This window comes from Phoca vitulina, unplaced genomic scaffold (genome assembly GCF_004348235.1).
Source record: "Phoca vitulina isolate PV1807 unplaced genomic scaffold, GSC_HSeal_1.0 scaffold12, whole genome shotgun sequence".
NCBI classification, from domain to species: domain Eukaryota; kingdom Metazoa; phylum Chordata; class Mammalia; order Carnivora; family Phocidae; genus Phoca; species Phoca vitulina.
The window spans coordinates 39778036-39804385 of NW_022589715.1; the positions used below are offsets into that span (position 1 = coordinate 39778036).

General features: G+C 40.2%; 1 protein-coding gene across 2 annotated transcripts in view; it reads right to left on the reverse strand.

Moving 5' to 3' along the window:
- Window positions 1-21421, reverse strand: part of SPTBN1 (spectrin beta, non-erythrocytic 1) — a 192772-nt gene extending 171351 nt beyond the window's left edge. Inside the window, exon 1 of one of the 2 annotated variants that reach the window (XM_032410973.1) lies at window positions 21202-21421. The gene's annotated coding sequence lies outside the window, so the exon portion shown is untranslated. Of the gene's footprint in view, window positions 1-20482; window positions 20580-21201 lie in introns of those variants that run through there. The other variant, XM_032410974.1, reaches the window with a different exon arrangement.
- Window positions 21422-26350: the final 4929 nt, after the last annotated feature.

Sequence of the window (26350 nt, forward strand, 5' to 3'; positions counted from 1 at the left end):
CCAGAGGCACACAGTGCCCTTCAGGTTGAATGCTGACAGAGTTCCAAGGCTGATGCAAAAAATTCACCAGCATTTTCTAGGCAGCAGCACTGAAAGTCAAAAATAGGAAGAGGAGATTTTAATGGGAAGAGTATTTGAAGGTCACTCTTCATGACAATAAAAGTTGTTCCCTCTATACTGAGAAGTGAAATATAAATGATCCAAAATACACCCCCGCCCACTATCCCAGATTATTACTAATGTAATTCAGTCACAAAACTGAGAACTCCTTGAGTTGACCAAGGCTTCAACAACCCACTTTAACCAAATAACTTCCCTTCAAGGAGAAAGGGCTGGCTTAAGTCCATCCATACTCATAGCCAAGAAGTTCTCACAGAGCAAATGTAATCCTTGCTGCTGTGGCAAACCAGACTATATTCCTTTTCATCTTGGCCTTGGTGGATACCCAGCAGCAGCTCCTCATAACAACTTCTCAACTGTCCATTCCAACGAGAGTAAAACACACGGACGTTTTTAGAGTTCACACAAAATTTACAATAGGAACTGGACTATATACTTTTGTCTATCTATCTAAATGTGGGTTAGATTGAATAGGGTAAAAAGTCTCTTTAGACTATATAACTAGATTGCCAGATACATACAGAATGCCAAATTGAAGATGACCTTCAGATAAACAAGGAATTTTTAGTGTAAGTATGCCTCAAATATTGCATGAGACATACTTATACTAAAAAGAAGTGCTGTCTAGAATTCAATTTTAACTGGGCATTGTGGTTTCTTTGTTTTTCCTAAATCTGGCAATCCTACATATCACTGTGCTGGGAAAATCCAACTTGAGAGAGGCAAGGAGGAGACCTAGTTTTGGCATCCTCCCCCACTCAACCACCCAACCATTCCTATATCTTGGAGCCAACTATAAAAACTGTGTCTCTAGTATGAATACTAATTTGCTACCACCTGATAAACAAGTGCCCCAATGTCCTTCCTTCTCTGGTCCACAGATGCTAATTACACATAACTAAGTGGCAGATACCTGGGTACCTGACACAGTAACAGTAAATTTTACTTTCAGGGCCTTTATCAGAGTAAAGGGCTCAGATAAAGCAAGAAAAATTAAGTCTGAGCAGGTGCCATAAATGGAAGAAATCATTAGTAAATGCGATCATTCAATCAGTAAAATTAAGAACATTTGCCATGGAGAACTAATATGAAGACAGCAGAAAGTAAACTGAATATATAAGTGGTTATTATGTGAATTAAATATCCTAAATAATAGTCTGTTTTTAATAGCTGACTCTACTGAACAGTTTATTATGTGCCAAGCAACATTCCAAACACTTTACACATTCTATTGCACTTAATCTGAATCCCCTAAGAAGGGAGTCTTATCATCACACCCATTTTACAACATGAAGGAACTGAGACACAGAGACGGAGTAATTTGATAAGACTAGGGTGGCTGTATTTCCTGGTTTGCCTCAGACAGTCCCAGTTTATGGCAGTTGTCCTGGTACAATTGTTAAAAGCACCACCACCCCCGCCCCACCCCTTTCACTCTCACAAACTACCCAGGTTGGACGATAAATTATATGTTTACTTACCAAAGACCCACACTCAGTAACCAGCACAGGCAGGGTTCCATCAGGTAGTATGGTCCAGAAACAGAACCCAACCACTGCAAGATACTCTCCCAAGTCTTACCTTCCATAGAAGAAGATTGGGACGACAGGATTCATTCTTTTTACTTTTACCTGTCATACCCTAGATTTCCTGCATGCATACAAATCAATATGGGGTAGAGGGGATGGGGGGCTGGTAAGGGTCATGTTTTTCAGAACTGTCCTTTATCCCCCTTTAAATCATAGCACAAACCATCTGTGGACACAGAGAATTCCTCAGTCAGCCTCTATCCACATCCCTGGGCCTGGACATTTTTAAACATATTCAACTTATCAAAGTAATATTTAACCAGATCCCTTTCTACTTTGCAATGACCTTCACCTTCCTCCAGCCTAGCCTGGGCAGCCAGGGCACAGGTGTTTGCTATTTCTATTAAGATGAAGATGAGGGCACGTGATGTAATGAGCACTGGGTGTTATAGAAGACTGATGAATCACTGACCTCTACCTCTGAAACTAATAATACATTATATGTTAATTAATTGAATTTAAATTTTAAAAATTAAAAAAAGAGACAAAGGTGGATATACTGTATGTGCCATCTTTTAGTTCCATACACAATGGGCTTTCCTTCTTTCCCTAAATCAAAAACAAACAACTGTCTCTTATATTTTTATTCTATGGGAAAACAGTTTTCCCAATAAATATTTCCCAATAAACATTAATGCTAGTTTGACAGCGTGAAAACAGAGAACATGAGCATTAAACTTGTAGCTTCACCTCATGTGTCTAATTTTAAAACACATCATAAATGGCCCAAATAAGCAGAGGTGGTAATTTCAGCCCTTACCACCAGGCTGTGTGGCTTCACCTGGCCTCTCTGAGCTTGTGGATGTAGTGAGATCCACAGGGTCCCGCCCAGCTCTAAAGCTTCTAATTCTATGTATTCTCTACAGTCTTTCTGACCATGAGCTGCAGCCTGCAATGTGAAAACATTACTCTGCCACAAAACCTTCTAACAGCTGGTCCTCAAATGCCTGAAAGACCTGCCACAGGCAAGGGTCCTGGGAGTAGGCTTGGGAACAGCCCTGTGGTGAACAGTGATGGCTCTCATGTTTGTAATACTCCTTGATATATTAAATTTGACTTCTGTCAGCTCCAGGCCACGTGAAAAATGCTTTTTAATGTTTGTTTTTGTGATGGGTCATGAATGCTTTCTCTACAATGAGACTAAAGTCAACAAAAAGAACAAGACTGGGAACCGTGGCTCTAAAGATTTTTCCTGCCTCAAACCCTAGCAAGTCACCTTCAAAAGGCAGGTTTGAACTGGTCAGGTCTGACTATAATGGCAGTGGGAAAGGGGCCGGATAGGGGGGGTGCTACTACAGATTTAAAAGTGTCTTTCCTATCAGAAAACAATTGCCCTCTGCACCTTTTCATTCACAAAAGAAAAGACAAAATGAAAACTGAATTCTCAGCCTGGATTTCATAATTTCTAATAGAAACTGAATTCAGGGCGCCTGGGTGGCTCAGTCATTAAGCGTCTGCCTTCGGCTCAGGTCATGATCCCGGGGTCCTGGGATCGAGTTCCACATCAGGCTCCCTGCTCGGCAGGAAGCCTGTTTCTCCCTCTCCCACTCCCTGTGCTTGTGTTCCTGCTCTCGCTATCTCTGTCTCTGTCAAATAAATAAATAAAATCTTTAAAAAAAAAAAAAAAAAGAAACTGAATTCATCACTAAAAAAAAAAAGGAAAGAAAAAAGAAAAGCCATAAACTCAAAGGTCTGGGGAGTTGGTCATATATAATTAAGTTTTACTTGTGCATAGTTATGAAACAGGAAGAGCTCCTTCTTACCTAAAGGTTTATTACATGAAGTTTACAGCCATATTTAAGTGAAAACTTCCATACTGAGATTTGTTACATATGCAGGCATAAAATCCCTGGCATCAAATACCGTGTTTAAATCCAAAGCCTTCTGGTAGAGAAATATGTAATACCTCTTGACAAAAGTTGTCTTTCTGCTTCTTATCAGAGCCCTCATTTCAGTAGTGTCAAAACTTCTAGAAAATTTGTTATGGAAAGTCAGAGGGAACCAAGAAAAAATGTTGAAGCCAATAAAAAATTATATGTGTTTGGGTCATCTGTTCAAACCAATTTAATCTTTTCTAACAACTAAGATGTGTGGTCGTGGTTTGTTTACCTTCCTCTTTTCAATGGTAAGTTTAAAACACAAAAGCAACTAAATGAAGAAAAAAATCCTATGGATTCAACACAGGCATGTAACCAATAATAACTAAAAAAAATTCATTTGATTCATAATAGTAGAAATAAGACTCTTCAAATAATCAACTCTAGTAACAATAAAAACAAAGCTTCTTCCTAATGTATGTAATAATTAAAACGAATCTCTAGTATTTTTGCTTAGTGTACTCCAAAGCATATTCTATGAACCCCAGGCCTAAGAGAGGCTTTAGAAAAAAAAAAAAAAAGAATTCCAAATTAATATAAGTTTGGGAAACACCATATATTTATTTCTCTCCCTGCTAGAAAGCCTATTAGCTTATGAAAGCTCTGAGAAGTGCTTCACTAAAGAAACCTATTACATTTTACTTAGCCTAGCATTCTTTTTAAATAACACATGTTAACATACTGTAAAGCTAGTGCCTCAAAGAACTTGATGGGAAATGTAAAGTGAGACTACAGCAACTACACCATTATCTATGTTTGGTCAGAAACTTCTAATGATGACAGAGACCCAGTCTCTTCTCTTTCTGGTCATATGGGTGGATTACACTTGCCTGCTCCCCTTGCAGTTGGGCAAGGTCATGTGACTAGTTCTGGCCAATGGCTTCTGCATGACCCATCAGCCAGGGTTCCCAAGCTCGAAAAATGTGAGGCAGAGCCCCCTGCCATCCTATGATGGACATATCACATGAATGAGAAATACACATCTACGGCTTTGAGCCACTGAGATTTTGGAGATGCTTGTTCCTGTCGCACTAAGCCTAAACTGCCTGATACACTATGGAAGGGAACACTCTTAAATAGAGCTATGTAAACTGGCTGGAAGTGGCAAAATAAACACAGATGGAAATATGTGAAGAATGGGGAGGCAGACGGTAGAATAAGCTTGTAAGGATGAATCTTTAAGAAAGCCACATTGGTCTACGGAGTCTTAAATTAAGCACTAAGGATCAGTGAGTTAAAACTAAACACCATTGTATGGATTAATGTGAAGTGACCAAACTGAGTTTGTTTGTTGGCAAGAGTGGGTAGTGAGGACGGGCAGTGAGGGAATTAGCATCACTTACCGAGTGCCTGTAATATGCCAGAAGTGATGAGTATGTATTACTGCATTTAGTCCTGGCGCTGTGATACTTAGTAGATGGTAATTGTTGGCCTCATCTCCCCTTTGTATGAGAAAACCAAAACTCTTATACAATTTGTCCAAGATCATATCACCAATAAATGGCACTTATGTAGCAACAGGTGTCTATGTTGTTTTTAATACATCATTAATCTGAATTAGTAGAAAAATCTAAGTCATGAAATTAAAAAAAAAAAGTTTGGAGTTTCATTACTCTGAGGCACTTTTGTAAGAATGTGAAAATATTGTACAATCAGAAGGAGGCAAACTTTGGCCAAATGGTAGGTCCGGGCTTTCAAAGAATAAACAGGATGTTCTTAAAATTAACATACTGTTTGCAAGGGGTGACATGGACTTTTCAAAAAAAGCTTATTTTTTTCAAATTATACAAGTAAGACATGATTATTGGTGAACATTGGAAAATACAGAAAAGCACTTACAGGAAAACAAAAGTCACAATACTACCACACTCTACAAAAAATTAAGATTTGGAATATTTCCCCTTCTTTTGTGTGTGTGTTTTTTTCCCCACAGAGTGGAGATCATACCATTTAAATAACCTTGTGTTCTGCTTTTATTCCTTTATATTAAGAAGCTCCCTATGTTATTAGAATGTTTTCAAGAATAATATTTTTATCAATATAATAACTAATAAATATTTGCCACGCATTAGACTGTCACATTACTTCTATCAACTTATTAATCCTCATAAGAACCCTCTAACATCGGTTATTATCACTGCCCCCATCTTACAGGTGAAGAAAGTGAGACAGAGTAGGGTTAATGACGTGCCCAATGTCCCAAAGTGAGTCCAAGGTAGACTTGGGATTCAGACCCAGGCAGCCCCTAGGTCAGCACATGTAACCACTACATTGTACCGCCTCCATAATATTTCCTCCTCTAACTTACCAATGATGGGCATTTGGTTTATTACCATTTTTTTCTTTTACAATAATATTACAATAGACCATGTTATGGGCACCTGAAGCACTATTTTATCTAAGCCTATTCAGATGGCAAAACTCTTACCACTCCAACAAGTTGAATTTATTTTCAGCTAGCTGACAACAGCTGTAGAAACATGTCAGATGGCTAGCGTTTCATAAACCAACTCAGTACTCCATCTACCCCTGATATGAACTTCCATGTGGTCCTCACCTGTCTCTTTCATTGCCATCTGCAGCAGACTTCTGTAATGTTTCCATCTGCCTTCACACTGCACAAAGAGCCAGCTAAAACCCTGGGTCTGTTCTGTACATCCCCTAACATTTATAAGCAAATTCCGTAAATTCTTGTGTCTGGAATATCTTAAATGCTAAATATTTGTTCCCAGTCTGATGAGCCGATACAAGGCATACACAGAGAGATGGCATCCAATATGCAGGTATAGAATTAAGATGAATAATTTTTTAATTCAGACAATAACCCAAGAAAAGGATATTCAAGTATTTTACCTTTTGCTTTTTTATCTTAGAGTGAATGACCGAAATCTCTTGCAAGATTAAAGGAATACATACTGCAATTCAATGGATGATCTGAGGTGAAAACTATCCAAAAGAGAGTTTCACAAGCAGATCAGATAATGGAGTGTTAAGTAAAAAAACTGGTGGCTCTAGCTTATAGTTCACATCTTCTGAACTCAGTTTACCAATCTGGCTATCCAAGAGTGTGTTTAAAAATCAAGGAATGTGTAAAAGAAGGGAAAGACAAAAACAAAAAAATTTAGAAATCATGGGCTCAATAAAGAAATTTTCCGAACTGTCAACAATACCATATAGAGAATTCATTTGCCATGTAAGAATGAAAAGATCAATATATCTAAAGAAGCTAAGTATCCCCCCTGAAATATGTTTAAGATACTGAAAGCGACAAAGCAAAATTCAGAACTTATAAATCTAATGACAGCAATATATAAGAAACAAAGCCATTTTGCAGGGTACTCTAAAAAGCTGTAAGATTATTGCAATTAGTCTAAGTCCAAATTTCTAACGGACTTTAGAGGATAATTAAGATATCTGTTAATACCATCTTTCAAGAAATTCTTAATAGAAATTTGGTTTGTATTTAAGCCCTCCTAGAGGAAGTTCACTCACTGTTTTCATATTATGTTTAACATCTAAGTCCTCTCTGTTCTTATTTCCATTCAGTAATCTAAGTATTACTTTTTTAAAAATTTCATCTTCACAGCACCTAAGCTAATAAATAAGTTGATTGGATTATCCCCTCAGGCAGCCTCCACCTCTACCTAGCCATCCCTCACCCTCTGCAGGTGCTGATCATGTTACTATCGGGCTCAAACCTTTACAGGACCCCTCCTAAAGGCTGCACACCCCCACTCCTACTTTTTCATCGTCCTGACTTCAAAAAACAAGCCCATTTTTCTTTCAAATGGAGAGACCAGAATTAGAAAGTAAATCAATTACAAACAAGAATCAAGTACCGCAATAAATTGCAAAAAACTTAATACGGAGTCAAAAAAGGAATAAGAAAAAAAAAAAAGATTCTGCAGGACAGTAACCAATGCCCTTTACTATGCTTCTACAAAGTTCTAACATTCAAACATCAATAATTCATATCCACATGACTCTCAGACATACAAAATATGGGCCTTTTTTTTTTTTTTTTAAGCCTTCAGGGCCCAAATTTCTATTCAAACCGCAATTAGCGAGTGGGGTGAGTGGGGCAGGGGAACCTCAATGTGAAGTCTGGGATAATGCATCACTAATTAGTCCAGATAAAACTATGCAAGATAATATATGACACAGAAATATATTCCTACATACAGGTGCAAAAGATTTTAAGACTGCTGGAACAAAAAGATAAAAATAAACCTTACTAAAGAGGATAGCTACCATTTCTATTTCTTGGTAATACATTTAGAGGAGTGATTTTGCTCAAGTGAAATGACAAGTTTCAAGCTATTCTGCTGAACTGCAGCTATTTTAAGGCAGGCCAAGGCTGCCTTAGTGCTTGTCATACAGCTTGCTCCCAATCTCTTGGCAGTTCTCCAATGCATTCCAACTTCTTAGGCACAGCCTTGCTGGAATCAGATCCCACTTATCTCTAAAGACACACTAAGTAAGATGTTGCCACATTACACAACCAACCTGCCATTTATTCCCATCAGATCACTTTGCAAAATGTCTGACTAAAAAAAAAAAAAAAAAATCAGACCACCATCTGTGTGGATACAGTTTAATCCAAATAATCCAACTTACACTGGTCCCCAAAACAAATATCAGAACACTGCTCAAACTGGGGAAAATGCTATACTCCACTGCCCAAAAAAAGGTTGAGTACTCACCAACTAAGTAAGGAGAACTGACATGGAAGGGAAAAAAGCAAGGTCACATCTTAAAAAAGAAATGCCTTAACTACAGATGTTAAGCCCTAATCATGTTCCCACTGCCTGCATCTTGAAGCAGATTATTAATCAGTGTATATTTTAAAGGATCATCTCAGTATTTAATGAGTCCCATTACTTCCTTTAAAAAAATAATTTAACCTAGCAATACATCCTCTAAGTCAATGTACTCTCTAATTGTTAATATTTGGCCAAAAAAAGTCCTCTTCAAAAACAACCTGGAATGGTTAACCACATGCTGCTACATTCCATTCTCGCTAAAAAAAATCTATTTAATTAGCACATTTGAGCTTCATGCTCTGCACAGCTGCACAACATTCCAGTGATAGGCCAGCTATCAATATACACTTTACATTAACATTACATTGAGGCCAGTTCTCAAATACGATCCACTAAAGATTTATTTATTTCACATGAACAAAAGTTTCCTTTAACAAGAGCGTAGTCCAAAGAAAATACATACTATAATTAGGAATAAAACATTCATGCAACATACACTAACAAGGTAATTCTTCAGAGCTGGAAATATATATATTATATATATACATATATGTTATATATGTATATATATAATACTCAACTGACAGGTAAGAGTAGTCTTCCTCAGGAATAAGACAATAAATTAACCTGCTCCCTAATTAAACTTTCCCCCCTTATGAATCAAATGAGATTTTAAGAGCTAGGATGAAAGCTGGTGTTCTTAAAGTCAGGAACACACACTTCAAAAGCAAAATAAGCATTTCAAAATGAAAAATCATCCTGATTATCAAGGAAACTCAGAAATTCCTTTAGCAGGGGGTGTTGATTTAAAAACAAGCAAACAGGCAAAAAGCAAAACAAAAACAAAAACAAAAAACCACCTACCTTTAAAACAAAGAATACAACACAAGGTGTGCGCTGACTTCCTTCCCACTCAAAGGGCACGTGAATGTCTGTGCTCCAGGATCCTGGTCATCCTTGACTCCAGCCCAGGAGATAAGCTGGGTATTTATGGACAGCCGGCAGCACAGAGTTGTCAGCCTCGCTGTGAGAAGGACCAGGCCCCTCTCAGAGAAGTTACCCAACGGATACCTCTGACCCCACTCACTTCCTAAAAAAAAGTGACAGGTGTACTCATCCATTCAGAGGTCCGGATAAGGCCACATTCCAGCCCCCTGCTCCCCCCACCACCCTGGGGCGCAGGGACCACTGTGAGCACTGTTTCACCTCAATACCTCCCCAAGTGCTAGACCCAATGTGTGCAGCTGCCTGGAGGTTCAGCTGAGATCCCTACTGCAGGCTTCAGACAGGCCAGGCACATTAACCATCAAAGCATTTCCCTTGATGAGCTGTGACCGTCCTCAAAAAGAATGATTCCCATCAGGTCGGGAGTTTCTGATGAATCCCTTATTTGGAGAGAGGAAGTCCATGTAGTGCAGCTGAGCTCCAACCCCCAACCCCGATCCATCCATCAGCCAACCCAGCTGAGTTTCCCTCTAAACTGTAAAAGGAGGGTGCCTGGGTGGCTCAGTTGGTTAAGCGGCTGCCTTCGGCTCAGGTTATGATCCTGGGGTCATGGGATCAAGTTCTGCATCAGGCTCCCCTTGCTCTGCGGGGAGCCTGCTTCTCCCTCTCCCTCTGCTTGTACTCTCTCTCTCTGTCAAATAAATAAATAAAATCTTAAAAAAATTTTTAAAAAATAAACTGTAAAAGGAACTACCACAGGCCTTCAGTGTTTAAACCTGGGAAGAAGGACGTTTGCCACGTTTCCTCCAGGCCCACCACTCCAGACAAGACCAGTAATAATCACAAAGTACCTCCTAGAAACTGCTAGAAAGGGCTTTCTTTCTCTTCCAGTGAAAGGGTGTTTCTCCCCTGTTCCCACTCCTTACCCTAAGCACATGAAAAAACCCTCTTAGCACCTTCTTCAGGAAAAGGCCAAATACTAGAATTAAGGCAGCAAAGAGGTGCTAGCAGGTCACCTCCATCCATCCAATGTCCCAAGGCTTAAACAGCTGGCTTGCATACTCAAATAAGTATATTGTTTTTTCTCCTTGAAACAGATCCTAGATCCAAAGATAGAATTTTAAAGAATTCAGCCAATACAAGGACCCTAAGAAAGTTGAGCTCTTAGTGTGTGTTTTCAACAGTTACAACCAAAACCAGCCCAGTAAAATTTAATACCTTTAAAACCCAGATTCTAATAACCACATCCATTCCATTTGTAACACTGTTACGGGGTAGCTGTTTTAAAAAATCTCTGAAATCTGAAGATAAAAGTAAAATCAGATGTTGTCCAAAGGATATGGAGATGTCCCTCAAGGGAATTAATGCAACCCTGATGAGAATTTTTCCAAAACAAAACAGAAAGCACACATTATCTAATGAGAACTTAATTTCTGATATTTTTCCACTACAAAAATTTTTTGTCAAAGAAGAAAAGTATAATAAAATTTGGATTTCTATTTCTTTACCATTTTTCTTTAGCACCCCTACCACTAAAAACAGCTCAGGGCAAAAGTGTCCATGCCATAGCTTTAAATAAGACCAGTAATAGGATTTTATGTTTTGTCATGCTACATGTATTGACAGGAAGAGTAATAAACATCATCAAGTGATTATTTAGACTGTCAAAACTTGACATCTTTAACCTAAGAGCTGAGAATGTGGCCCTTATTTGTGAGATGAGTATGTGCACAGGGAAAAAGGTTTAAAGAATAAAGACCAAAATGTTAACTGCATGCTGCTGGAGTCACTAAATATCTGGTAATTTCAATTTTCTTCTTTGTATTCACTTTTATTTTCCATATGATCTACAATAAACATTTATTATTTTGGTAATCAAATATTCAAAAATTTTTATGTTAGATGATTTTATGCTAATTTATAACCTTAGGAAAGTATACATTCTTCATAAGCCATTCAGAAAAAAAACTACGCAGACTGTATTGAGTAGCAGACACTATCGCATATTCAGGGATTGTAAGAAGGTAAAAAAGAATGAATATTTTAACTTTTAAGACTATTGTACTCACTATAAAAGCACTCCCATGCTACAGATTTAAAAATATAATGGAAAATGTTTAAACATCACAGAACAAAATAAATAAGCTTTGTTTTAGGGAAGCATCTAGGTTTTCCTTCCCCTTTAAGTAAGTAAGATAAAAGGGCTAAAAGGGGGAGGGGAGTAAACCACAATAAGAACATGCATTATCCCACCCCAAAGACTGAACAGCTGAAGAACATTCCAGAAAAATGTACAGCCCTTGAATGTTTAGATTTAGCCTTGAAGCAAACACACTAGGACAACAATTATCCCCGTACCTGCTCTCCAAGAGGGTAAGGAAACAACAAGAAACCCCACTCAGAGCCAGAGGCAATAGCCATAGAGGCTGATCTCCTGGAGGATGTTTTTTACCCTGCTCCCTTGTGGCCCAGTTCCTACATCTTTTCCCACACTCCACGGAAGTAATAAAATACCAAGGCTCTAACAAATTGCATATTTAAATAAGGAATGGAAACATCTTTTCAAAATTTCAGTGCTCTTTATGCCTTTAGTATTAAGACTGGTTTTCTGTAAGTTCTGGCAGAAAAAAAAATTGAATAGCAAAGGGTATATTTAGCTGATTAATCATTTTATTTATTAGTTTTTATCCATCTAAAATGAGGCTTATTGTGGTGTTAGGATATTTTTGATAAAGAGCAAGAGTTTATTGTTAAGTACTTCCAAAAATTTCGGAAATGTGGAGAGATGAAATTAGAGCTCTTCCACAATCCACATCACCAAGTGATAACCACTTTCTAAGCATAGACATATTTAATTATACATATACACTGCCAAAGAATAAATTCTGCTTATTTATATGTCGTTCTGCACTTCACCCTAGTTCGTCTGTTGGGTAAAAATCTGTAATTATGTTTTAATACAGATTTTACTGCCCAACCAATGGCTTCAAGTTTATGGTAAAGATCAGAAATAGAAGGATGCTCTAGATTCTAGATCAGAGATGTCAAATGGCTCTAAAAATCATTCAGATGTTTACTCTCATAGTTTAGAGTTTATAAAGAATGGAATTATGACACCAATAAACAAGGGTCAACTTTAAAGCAATCTTGAAATTATAACATCTTACTTTCAGATCTCAAAGCACACTTAACCTAAAATCCTCCTCAATCAACCACTTAAAATTGACAGCAGAAAAAAACCACAAAATTCATGGAAGTAAATAGTTCATTTCTACAAGCTACATTTTACAAAGTACCAACACAGTTGGGAATCTGAGCCGTAAAACAGAACTATTTCCTCCCAAAGATGAAGGGCAATGTGATTCATTCCTGAGATTCACTTTCAAAATGTTATCTCTACAAAATTCCTCACTTTAAAAGTCTTAAAATAGCCCTCTGCCTCTGCTCATGGTAGAGATTACTCAATCATACATACATCCCTCTGTCTCACCTATGTGATAGAGAGAGGCAATAAATATCATATACATACATACATAAGAGTTTCATTTCCTACAAAGAAGGAAGGATATTATTAAAATTCAGTCCTCTCACCCTTAGCCTATAATATTCCCAAATGGTAAGAAACCATTAATCAGAAGTAATATAAATCTGGAGTTATTTTTATTTTAAAATTTTCACTCAGAATTTCATCTACTTTTCTGACCAATTTCAAAGAAACATGATGGTCTAACGGTTACAAAATTAGCTTCAGCAGCTGTGTTTGAGTTTCCACAAGTGAGAACAAGTATGTCACTGAAGTCTACTGCCCTCTCTGTGTAAGTATGCGGTTTGGAAATACTAAAGAATCCTGGTCTTCCCCACCTTCTCAGCTGACCCAGGTTAGTGTAGAGTCAAGTTAGCATTCCATCACATCTAAATGCTCTACTTTTCTCTGAGACCTATACCCTGAAGATGCTAACTTACTCATTTTTCCTCTGCTCTTAGAGTGTACAGAAGGACAGATAAGACAATTCTTTAGAAATTTAAACTATTCCTTAATAATGACCTATAAGTGGCCAGACTTGCTTTTTTCTTTCCTTTTTTGAAAACAATTAACATAAAGTGTTGCTTGCTTTTTTGATTATTAAAAAAATGGTCCTCGTGGTAGTCTATTAGATTTACTGTACTCTTCTCTATAAAATTTTTCAAAACTCAAAATGAGAAACTTTAAGTCATAAGAATTTCCTTTCTTACAAGAAAGGAAATCAGCCATCAACCCACCATCTAAAGCATTAACATTTTAATATATTTCCTTCTAGTCTTTTATTTACTATAACAAAACTGGACTTATACCCTATTATATAGCATTGCATAAAGGTATTTCCACTGAATACAATATTGTTAGCATTTTCTCATTTCAGTAATATTCTAACCATTATTATTTTAAGCACTATACTGAATTCCATCCTGTCCCTGTGCCATAATTTGAGTATGTCCCAACTTTTTCACTATAAATAACGGTAAGAAAATCCTTGTTTAAAAACTTCTGTCCTTATTTTTACTTATTTCTTTTAGGTTACAGAACTACAAGTGGGATTTCACTCCAAAAAATATAAACATTTAAGGTTTCTATTATATAAATATATAACCCAGTTTTTTCTACTAAGTTTGTATTAATCCAAATATTCTCCCAACAGATAATGCAGAGCTCCTATTTTATAGCATCCCAGAGAGCATTATTTACCCACCAATTAAAGTGGAAAAATTAATCTAATTGTTTTGTGTTTCAAATTACTGGTGAGTTTGAACAATTTAATATAGTTATAGTTATTGTCTTCCTTGATTTCTTTTATAAACTATCTGTTCATACCCTTTCCCCCAATAGTAGGATTTTAGTGTTTCCTTATTTGTTAAAAATAGGCTTTAGTTAGGTTTGCCTTTCCTATAATTTAGACATGGTACATAAGGACAAGTTTAATGTAGACTGAACTTAGCATTATTTATCTGAATGATGGTATGTTTGCTGGAATGTATCTTTTCTGAATAAATCAAAATATTTATTTGAAAGAAAGCATAAAATTAAGACTAAGCAAACCGTCCATGTCTCATGGTAATTAAAATGTATTGTGATAGTGGATTATCTTACTTAGCTTTAATAATCCTTTGTGATAGGTACCACCATGCAGATGGAGATACTGAGGCACACAGAAAGGTCAAGGTAGTTTGCCCAAGGTCACTTAGTCTGTACATGGAGTCACCAGGTTGTGCAGCTACAGAGCCTAAAGCTCAGGAGCCTTGCATCCAACAGCCTCCCATCAGCCACACTGGCCCTGACCTCTCTCAACTCCTCTAACATTATCTCCACTAAGGGTTTCTGCTGGAATCTCAAATTTAACAAGTTCAAAGACAAAACTGATTCTCTTCCCAACCAGATTTCCATTCTTCACAGCGTCTATTTCTGTCATCATCCAAATTTGAAACCCAGGTCACCTTAGCTCCTCATCCACTTAGGTCTACCTCCCATCCATTCACTCTGCGAGCAGTTGGCACAGGGTTGGGCCATCACAGCCCTTCTCCCATGTCTCCCCTCCTTCTCATTCCCTTGCCTACCACCATAACCTGCTCCCTTAACCTCCGAACCCCCCCCACCCGCAATCACCTATTTCCTGTCTCCCTGCTTTTGATTTCCTCCTGTTCCACTGTATTTTGAACTCTGCCAGAGTGCTGTGTTACTCAAATATCTTACCATCACAGAATTTTAGGGATATACAGGATCTTAAAAATTAAGCATGAGATCCAATCAACTGGTAGTTACTGCCTAGAACACTATATTGAGAATGTTACTGAGGCTCTACCTCAACTCTGTGGAAAAAAGAGTGTCATGCCTGATTTTCTGATCTGCCAGGGAGGGAGGGAATGGTGCCCATGTGCCAGGCTTTAACCCCCACTATAATTTCATCTACGTCCTTCATTTTATAAATTTAAAACTGAGACCAGAAGGGTAAATGGCTTGCCAAAGTCACACACCGGGTCAATAAGAGGTCTTTTATCTGCTGGGGACATATAGAGAATATATTCTATAGAGTATATAGTCCTTAGATTCAGGAACTAAATCTTATTCACCATTAGACCAGCCCACACCACCATCACTCTAACCCAATTTCAAGCCCTGGCAAGAGAAGGTATCCAATAATTTGTTTACTGCATCAAAAACAATACTGCAGGGTAATCTTCGAGTAGCAGCAAAGGGAAAACAGTAGTCTAAATGCTTCCTGGTAAAAAGAACTATAATTACACTATTTTCAAGAACAGGAACCTGAGCTGACAAAGGGTTTCCAATAAGTGGTCTTGTACAGCCTGTGCTGATCAATATATAAATTCCACTTGTAACACAGCCTTTTAAAAAAATAAAAGAATAAGCCGTTTATTAGCTCTTTTGACATAAAAATATCAAGGCAGTTTTGGGAAAGCATTTAGAAGAGGTCAGTGGCTCATACAGCTTAGGAAGTTTGAAGAGAAAGTAATGGAACTGTTATTAACTGAACACCTACTATGTACCTAGCACTGTACCCTGCTGTCTCACAACTGTATCACGAAGTATTATCATTTCAAGTTTACTAATAAGGAAACTGTGGTTTCAAGAGGAATGAACTATCCCAAAGCCAGAACCTAGCTGTGGCCACATGGCTAGTATACAAAAGCCTTAGGATCTGAGCCCAGATCGGTTTGACTCCAAAACTAATGCTCTTTCCCAACTGAAAAAAAAATTTTCCTGCAATAACAAAATCGTCCTCACAAACCTTAAAGCACAAAAACTGATTATGACTCTACTGAAATTACAAATGACTGTTCATCAAAAGAAACCACAAAGAGTTTTTAAAAACAAACACTAACTGGGAGGTAATTTTTACAACATGTATAATCCATGGGGATTAGCAGGCAATCTACACAAAGAACTCCTACAAATCAATAAGAAACAAATCTAAAAGATAAATAGGCAAAAGCTTAATGAGGACTTCACAAAAGAAGAAACCCAAATGGCCAATAATATACTTAACATCAATAGTCAGGCAAGTGGCAAATAAAAAGCATGATGAGATAACATTTCATAAATATCAACTGGACAACATTTTAAAGTCTGGTAAATGAAGTAGTGGCAAAGTTGTGGAATTATTATAACATGTACACCACTAGTAGGAACACAAGTAGTACAATCACTTGGGAAAAACTACTTGGCATATCTAGTAAGGCTGATGATACACATACCCAATTATCCAGCAAATTTCATTCGTGAGAGAAAGAGACCGACAGATAATGTGTTTGTATCTATCTCCACATATGTATTAAAAGACATGTAGAAGACATATTCACAGTAGCCTTTGTACAAGAGCAAAAAAATGGAATCAATCCAAATCTCTATCCACAGCAGAAGGAATAATAAGCTGTAGTGGAATACTACACAGCAGTAAAAATGAATGAACCACAGCCACAAAATGAATGAATCTCAGGAATATAATGTTAATCTAAAAGTGCAAGTCACAGAAAAATACATAAAGTGTAATTTCTTTTATATAAAATAAGAATTTTTAGAAGGATAACCCATAAAGAAGAGCAAGGGAATGATAAGCATAAAACTCAAGACAGTGGCTGCTTCAGATGGGATCACAGAGGATCACACAGGGGACTATGAATACACGATGACAAGGTTCTTCTTCCCGAACTAGGTGATGGGTGCCTGAGTGCCCACTGATTTATGATTCTGTCACAGATCTTTTATGAGCATTATTTTGTATGTACAAATCACTTAATAAAGAACTTTAAGAAGGCAATGGACCAGAAGGGCAGGACACTGAATATACCAGGAGAAGTAACTGATGACAGAGAACAAGAGATCAGAGAAGAGCAAAGGGAGCAGAGGGGGCCCTTGCACTCAGGGGCTTAGCTTCTTGGACTCTAGTTCTGCTATCTCAAAGCCAATGCCTTTTTGTCTAGGCAGGGAGGGGAGACTGTTTTTCAACTTTAGAGGTGTTCTAGAAAAGAACTAAAAAACCTGACTAGTCTAAATAAACTATAAAAAAAAAAATAAGGCTCCTCCATTTAAAAATTAAAGAACTTTACAAAGTATTTCTGTATTAAATGATTTACAGCCAGTGTATCCCTTTCTTCCACACCACTTAGTGACCCAAGGGAAAAAAATGTGCCAATATTTCAGCAAAAGTAAAAACAAAAGAAAGATACTAGAAGGATATGGAGGTCCCTTGCTGAAGGAGTAGAGCAGTTTCTCCATTTAAGATGCATGCAAGTCACTTAGGGGTCTTGTTAAAATGCAAATTCTGATTGGATAGGTCTGGGATGAGACCTCTAAGAATCTGCATTTATAACAAGCTCCTGATGTTGCTGTTTCACAAACCTCACTACTGTAGCGAGAGACATTATGAAAACACCTTCTCTAGCGACGTCTAAAAACAGAAGTGTGGGTGTCTCTAATTGGGGTAGTTTCATTTTACCCACCAAAATAAAGAAATTGATGATACTATTCCTACACTGTATAAACTTGGGTACAGGATAACTGTTATCAGAAAAATCAAGAATACTAAACTAGGTCTTTTGCGAAGAAAAAATGCTCTGAGAGACAGCAAAGACTGAAAACTTAAAAGAGAAATCCATGAGAACTTTTACTCACTTCGACAAACCTACAGAAGTAGCCTTTCCAGAAGGGATATTAGCCCTTTCCTTATGGAAGAATGGTTTCCCAGTAGTATTAAACCAGGACTACCAAAAGGAAATCCACAGAACAGTAATTAAAGACTGATTAGAATGCAGATGTTGGTCATGGCCCAACATAATTAAAGGAGTATTATCACTCTTTATATTACATATATACGTGTGTGTGAATAGCTCTAGAATTCTAAGAATATGCTCTTAAAACGAAAGGCTTATTATTTTAACGAAAACCACATCAAATAATTTCCACTCATCATGTCTGTTTAGTAGTAGTAAAATCCTTCCACCTCAAAATAGTGTTCTGCATGTAGAGTCATGCTTTCATACAGCACTCAATAACCACTCAAACAAACTCTTCTAAGGAAATGCCAATGCCAAGTCTCTGCTAAGGATGTGTCACAAGTAGAGAGTGAGGTCTTCTCACTTGCTCCTACAACATCACAGGCTGTTGTTACTAGTCTCACCCTAAGAGATGCTCTGCACAGCAAGCCTGCACAGCAGTTTCCTCACTGTCCTAATACTTAACTCTCAGATGAAGGGTTTGGTTAGTCCAGAGAGGACAGTTACAAAGAGTGTAGCCTAACAGAATTCTGCACCTGGTGTGTAAGTCAGAACAGCTAAACCCCCTGCGCCATCAACACAGGATATTTTTTACAACATAATAAATCCAAAATGTCTGGATAATCCATGGAAACAATACTCCCAAACATCTTTATGCATCACAGTTTTATACAACCAAAGCAACGATGAAATCCAAATTCAAAAATATTCTACATTTTAATGGCCCTCTATTAGAGAAACTCAAAATAATGCACATAAACCACACAACTTACATTCAGTTCTATTCAGCACAGCCACATAAAATCAAATGCTGGATTCATTATTAGAGATTTTTTAAAAATAAAAGTAGATATGCCCTTGCATTGAAACACTGACCTTCCCTTCCAGTTAGCATACTGAAATGCCTTTTTTCAGGTATACATTTTAGAAGAGGTGACATTTAGATGTGTCCCCTTTGCCATCCCACATTGAATAAATGAATTGTAGAAGTGGCATTTAGAAGAGAAATTACTGGTGTTCCCAGACTAAACAGATGGGGACACTGGGCATCATCTCCTTCTAACCAGATACCAGCCAGAGGCCTTGGTGGTCTGCGTTTCTCCACCCCCCTCCCCAGCCACATCTGCAAAAAATACGTACACAAAAAATACATATAAACAAACACAAATGCAGTCAGTTACCATGATAATCCCATTAGTCATGACTGGATACTTAACTGGGGCTACCTAAATCAATCTGAATACCAATTTACCAACAATCATGACACTTACCTAATAATCCTTCATAAAGAATCCAAATCTCTAACTGTGCTTGACTTACAGAAAAAGCAAATGATAAAAATAAAGCAAATACGGGTTAAAGAAACAGTTTACTATCCACCAAAAAATATGCTCCTTTTAAAACAACTTACTGAATGTTAATATTTTTAAAAATGTCTCAGAGCCATAAGAACTAAAACACACCAATCCTTTTATTTCAAAAAATGTTTTCCTACAGGAAAAATTCATATCCTTAGTATTAACCAAAGACAGAGGTACTGTAATGTTACCGCCGTAAAGCTTCAATTAATCAACTTTTCACCTATGAAGAAATCGATGGATAGTTGCGTTGTAGTCCCAGATTATGGGTAATGCACAGAAAAACACTGCGACTCCCAATACTGACTGCACCACTGCCTCCGCACACCACCGGGCCTGTCCTCCCTGCAGCCCCTCCCTAGGGCTCAGGTCCCTCGGTCGGAGATTAGATTCCGGTCCGCAGCCGCAGGCCGGCTCCCTTAGCGCTGCAGGACGCGCCTTCGTCCGAGCACTGCCGCGACCGGTGGGGCGGGAGGGGTCACCCCAAACCAGTCCCCTCCCCCACTTCACGGCTAGGTGACCTGGTCCTCCTGACGCCACATCCAGCTGAAGCAGCATGACAAGGTAGAAGCAGCTCCCGGCCCCGGCCAAGGGCAGCCCCGGGCCTGGGTGGGGCCGGGCGGGGGCCGCAGGCGCCGAGTGGCCTTGCCAAGCCCCGGCAGCGAGAACCAGGGGAGGCTGCGATACTGCTGCATTGTGCTGCATCACGGCGAGGGCACTGGGAGCCATCCATCTTGCCAAAAAAGCACATCCCCGCCCAAATAAACCCACCGAATCTATTTTTCTCCTCTGCTGAAGCACCCCCACACTCGCCCTCTCCTCGCTCTGTGGCCCGGCTTTTGATTGGAAAAATAATGGACTTAGTTTGTATACTGACATCGACAACACTCCCCTCCCCATCTGACGGCAGACACTTGGCATCTTTCCTCTCACAAAAACAAAGGGAAGACTCCCCCGGAAAAAAAGAGGGCCGCGGGCGTGGTGTGAGGGATGAGGACGAGAGGGGCTTCCAGCCCACCCCCCCCCCCCCAAAGGCCGGCCCGGAGGGTCCCCGCGCTGGTACAAACCTGTTGAAGAGCGGGTGGCTAGAGCTGAAGGGCGGGCGCCGCCGCGGCTCCGCGCCCCTAGGCGGCTCACGCCCAGCCCTGGGAGAGTGGGGACGGCGGTGAGGGCGGGGGGCGGGCGCGATGATGGGCGGGGGGGCTGTGTGGGGGGGGGCGCCGGGCCGCCGCCTCCGGCTCAGCTGCAGCGCTGCACAGCGGGGACCACGCCTGGCCGCATCCCCCGTACCGTTACGCGCAGAGTCGGGCCCTGTCAACGCCGCCCCCGCTCCCCACCAGCCCCGGCCGTAGGGAGGGCACCCGAGAATACGCCCTCCCTGCTGCCCACTCCGCACCCACCCCCGCGCCAGGGACCGCTGCGCCCTGCAGGAGGGAGGAGGCGGTGGAGGCAAGGAGAAGGAATCGGCGCCGCTGCGCGCGATGGGGCTGGGCGGCCGCGGTGCGCACAGGGGAGCTGCGTTCGCCTCACTGCGGAGCCTGCCGCCCCTGCCCGCAAAGCCCGCGTACTAATAAGCACAGGCGACCCAGGCTCCCCGCGCCGCCCCCGCCCGGGCTCTGCAGCCTCCCCGCCCCCACGCCGCTCTCAGGGCGCAGGGCAGCGGTGGGGCAGCGGCGTCCTCCCGGCCTGGGCCCGCGCCCCTCCTCCTGCCCGCCCGCCGCCCAGGATCCCGCCCGGGAGGCAGCCCCAGTGAGTTGGCATCTTCCTGCCTAGGCCCCCCACCTACCTCCCGCGGATAAGGGGGTGGGGGCGCCGGGGTCCCGTCCTCCTCCCGCTCCTCGGCGGCCGGGCGGGTGGGCCGGGAGGCGACTCCGCGGGGCTGTCCGCGGCTGGGGCCGGGGCTCACAGGACGGGACCAGTGGGCGCTGCTGCGCGGGGCTGCGCGCTCGCTCCGGGCGGAGAGGCGGCCGAGGGAGGGACTGGAGGAATCCGCAGCCTGCACGGCAACAGCTGCACTGATTCCGGGGGCTGGGCGGGAGCGCGGGGCGGGGGGGAGAAGGGGAGGGAGCAGGCAGGGAGGGGGCGAGGGGCGGGGAGAGGGAGCGCGCGGGCGCCGGGAGCGCGCACACGCGCGCGCGCACACGCTCTCTCCCGCACACCCTCCACACTCCGCTCCGCTCGCCGCTCCTCCCTCCCTCGGTTCCTCCCTCGCCTGCCCTCGGCGCCTGCCCCGAGCCCCGCAGCCGCCCACCCAGCGCCTGCTGCGCGCGCTAGCCGAACCTCGGGCGCGTCCACGCACTCCCCAGCCCAGGCTCTGCCCCAGCCCGCCGCCGACCTCGTCCTCTGCCGCGGGGACCCACCGGGGCTGGCCTAGGCAGGGTGGGCACCGCCGCCGCCGCTACCCGGGCAAAGGGACAATGGGGGCTTTGTCCCCACAGCCGGCGAGGGCCAATTTCACGTTTAATTTGAGGCTAATTTGATTATCGCCTTGGAAAGGGGCAGCCTAATTTTCTACGTGATTTGTGCAGCCTCTTTTCGCCCGCGATGTTTGCGTTTGGAACGCGACGGAGAGTGTTGAGGGAGGTTTTAGAACGTGGTTTGGTTGGTTTGATTTTAGAATTTAAGTGGTGATGCCGTATAGGTTCCGCCCAGCCTGATGAAGAGCGACAGGGACCTCTCCGTGGGAAACCTTGGGCGATGGGGGCAGGGAGTTGTTACTCGGTGAAGTCAAGCTCTTCCTCCCCCCACCCCCTTGTGAGTGCTTCTTCACCCTGTCCCTCCCGGTAGCTGCGAACAGACCCTACAAGTGGTTGGTCCAACTCCTGCCTCTGGGCGTCCTGGCTCACTTTAACCTAAAACCGGGTGCTCTTCCCGAGCCACCCTTGCGTAGTGGGGTCCTTCAAGCTTCAGTACAAGCCCCCTGATGGCTTGAGGGTTTCATTTCTCCCCCTACGCGCAAACCCTGAGATGGACACCGGACGCTTAGTCGAGTTTCTGTCAAGTGCCAACGCCCCTTCTCAACCAGCTTGCCCACCCAATCCCACAGATATGTAGAAATTCTGGAACCGCCACTGCCAGGGAGAAAAGATGGTGTCATCACCGTGTCCACGAATAGAAACGCTCTTTAGAGAGCAGAGTCTAGGGAAACTGACGTTCTGCCTGCTATGTAGGTGCCCAGCGGCGGCACTGTAAGCTTTCAGAGGGAGGAGGGGCCCTTCTGGATTGAAAAAGCCCAAAGGCTTTTCTCCCTAAAGATCTGACCCTCAACCCCTGAACTGAAAAACAAAACAAAACAGAAATAAAAGATAAATAGTTCAGATCATGCTTATATCTGAAATCAATAGACCCGAGGGCTGATGAGTTTGTATTTTTTACATGTATTTTTATATGAATATTTTTATGAGACAACTCAGGACCTTAAATGAATATTTTTAAATAAATCTAAATGAAATTGTTCAAGCAAAGTGAAGATGATTCTTCCTTTTAGTGCTTCGCCATCAGTTTGAATGTTTGTACCAATGTTTGCTTTTGATATATATGAAAAAATATTGAGAAAGGCAAATAATTTAGCATTTTTCTCAAAGGGTTGATCAACACCTCCAGAAAGTGAACTCTCCAAGGACAGGGTTCTTTCGTCTGTTTGTTCGCTGTTTGTACATAGCAGGCAGTTAGGAGGTGCTCGAAAAATATTTGTTGAATTGAATTGTACAGAATCAACATGTAAGTGGCTGCCCTCATTAGGTAATACAGGAAATCCACCAGGAATCAAAGTTGTTTCCCTTTCATTTATTTTGCTCCATAGCCCTCAGCACCTCCCCACCCACAATGTTAATGAAATACCAAAGAAAACAATGGCAATTCGGGAAAATGCTTGTTTAAATTCTTCCAGTATTATTCTGAAATGGTGACTCTTAACAGCTTCCTTTATCGCAGATAATAGTACTTGACTAACTACATTTGCTGGATGAGTCACCTCCCTTAATTTTTAAAAATTTCTTTCAAAAAGGGAAGAAATTTCAACCTTAGCAGGGTACTCTAGTAAAGTGCCAATAAGTATTCCAAAAATGTAAAAGGCAAGGATTCAGAGTTTCACTATAAATACCTGAGTTTTCACCAGACTTTCACTATAAATACACTATAAATACCTCACAATTTTGAATTCTTACCCTTTGTTGGAAAAAAAAAAAATCATCAACTAGGAGAGTCCAGGGTACTATGACCCCCTCCAAAAAAAGTAACAGGTCAAAGAAAAGACAGTCTAAATATGGAGAGATTATTGGAGAAGGCATATATTTCTGTGACAGGCAAAAATCTAGAAAAAGATGAAAAGCCTTAGTCAGTAATTATGATAACTCAAAAGGATTATTCTCAAATATCTCAGAAGCAGCTTTGTTGAAGTTCTTCCTCACATCGCAAGATGATTTAAAGGAATCTAGAACTATTGATACCATGTCTATAACATATTATAATACTACTTTCCATTTTTAAAACCATGTGATTATATATGGCTTTGTCTCCATAGAAATAGTACTTTATTACAAAATTTTTTCAGATATAAATTATTATTTTAACTTTCCATTCAAAATGTAGGGGAAAATACTGTCAATATATATATTAGTCACTATAGACTGACTAGGTTATGATGTTATAATACACAATTCCCAAATCTCAGTATAATACATAAGTTCCAAATCAGCGAAAATTAAATTATTTCTTATATAAAATCAACTGTGGTTCCAAGAGACTCTCTGGGGAAGCTGTCTTCTATGTGTCAGCTCAGTGTTCCCGAATACTTTAATATTAAGGTTCTCCCATGTCAGTAGGTACTTCTACAATCTCAAATGTAAGGGAAGAGTATGATGGAGGGCTAAGTACCAGCAACTAAATACTTCCACCCGGAAATGACACAAGGTTACCTCCACTCACATTTTATTTGCCAGAGCAAGTCACATAGCTACACTTGAAACCAGATAATAGTATTGTCTGCCTGTTTATTTAGAAAAGAGAGAATGACAAAGTATTTCCTTGGTTACATTAAATTAACCCAATTAAAACCCATCTTTTATTGTATTGATAATAACCTAAAATTTTAAATTCAGAACACATTTTGAAAATTTGAATAATTTTTTTTTTCATCTCTGTTCACTCCTAAACTTGACTTCCTTTCAACTCTGAACTAGTCTGGGAAGTTTCCTCATAGTAGAAATGTTCTATTTGGAGCTTCACACATATTAATTTTGCACTGGGAAAGCCTAAAGACTTACATGTTTGAGGGGTCAATATTATGAATGAATAGTTTTTAAGCACTAGTAACACATTTACTGCTGTATAAAATAATTCATTCTTTCATTTATTCAAGAAATATATATGCCTTAATCTGTTCTAGGCTTTGAAATAGAGCAATGGGCAAAACAGTAAAAAAATCACTGCCCTCGTGGATCTTCCATTCTAGTAGGATGGAAGTCAATCAGTCAATCAATAAACAAGTAAACAAGTAAAATATATGTATGGTGATAAATCTGAATAACCTAAGTATGTAGAAATAATATTTATAAAATGATAAGTAGCCTCAGCTTTCTAGGAAAGAATCCTCAAATTTTCTATTAATAAAAATAACCGTTAAGTAGCAATTGTAAAATGCTTTCTAGTTTTTGAAGCGCTTTAGCAGATATATTTTTTGTCCTTTTTGTTAGTTCTGCAGGATAGATATTAACCCCATTTTATAGGTTAGAAAACTGAAGACACCAGTAGGTTAAATGAGTTGCCCAAATTCGCACTGCTACTAAATGCCACTGGTATCTGGTTAGAAGATAGCATATCAGAGCTGTGTGCTTGGCATTGCATATTATTAAAAAGTAATTAGGTTTGCAAGATGGAAAAGTTCTTTATGGGGCGCCTGGGTGGCTCAGTCAGTTAAGCGTCTGCCTTCAGCTCAGGTCATGATCCCAGGGACCTGGGATGGAGCCCCGCATTGGGCTCCCTGCTTGGCGGAGAGCCTGCTTCTCCCTCTCTCTGTGTTGCTCCCCCCTGCTTGTGCGCACTCTCTCTCTCTCTCTCTCTCTCTGTCAAATAAATAAATAAAATCATTTTTAAAAAAGAAAAAGTTCTTTGAGATGAATGGCGGTAATATTTGCACAGCTATGTGAATGTACTTAAAGCCATTGAACTGTACACTTAAAAGGGTAAAAAATGGTTAATTTTATGTTATGTATGTTACCACAAGTTTTAAAAATGTTCTCAAAAAATAAAAAAAAAAAAGTTTTAAATAATTCTAAATCGAGACCTCTAGAATAATAGAGTAAATGCTTTCTCACCTCTTCTTCAGTTAACACACTTGTTGGATTACACTGTTCATTCCCTCTGTATTGTGAGCATATTGATGGATGTCCATGGCACACCAAGCACATTCTGACAGTAGGCTCTCCTCTGCTACACCTGTATTTTTCAGGTCCCACCATTATGCTATATATTTACCAAGTCATTTGGGTTTATTCCCAAATTTATTTATGCCGGTTATGACAATTGAACCTATTTTACTTAATAATTATACTTATAATTAAACAATACATCAATCAATTAAATATGAGTGTGCAGAGAGACTCCTTTCAGTGATAAGTTGCGTATTTTTAAACGTCTGATTAAAGGCTAAAAATATTGCCATCAAATTATAGGTGGGCAGGATAACAATAAAATTTAGGGAGGAATGGAAATCATAAAAACCTTGAAATATCCAGAGTCAAGTTGCTTTGCTAGTGTCTTTAAGTTCTTAGTCAACTTAAAAGAAATCAGAGTGTATCAGATAGCTGTGGCTTATGCAAAGACAAAGTGGTCTTTCACTCCATAAACATGTTGGAAGAAACCCTTTGACCATCAAGAGATTAGCAGGGGAACATACAGTTATAAGTTTCAAGTAAAGTAAAATTTTATGTCTCTTT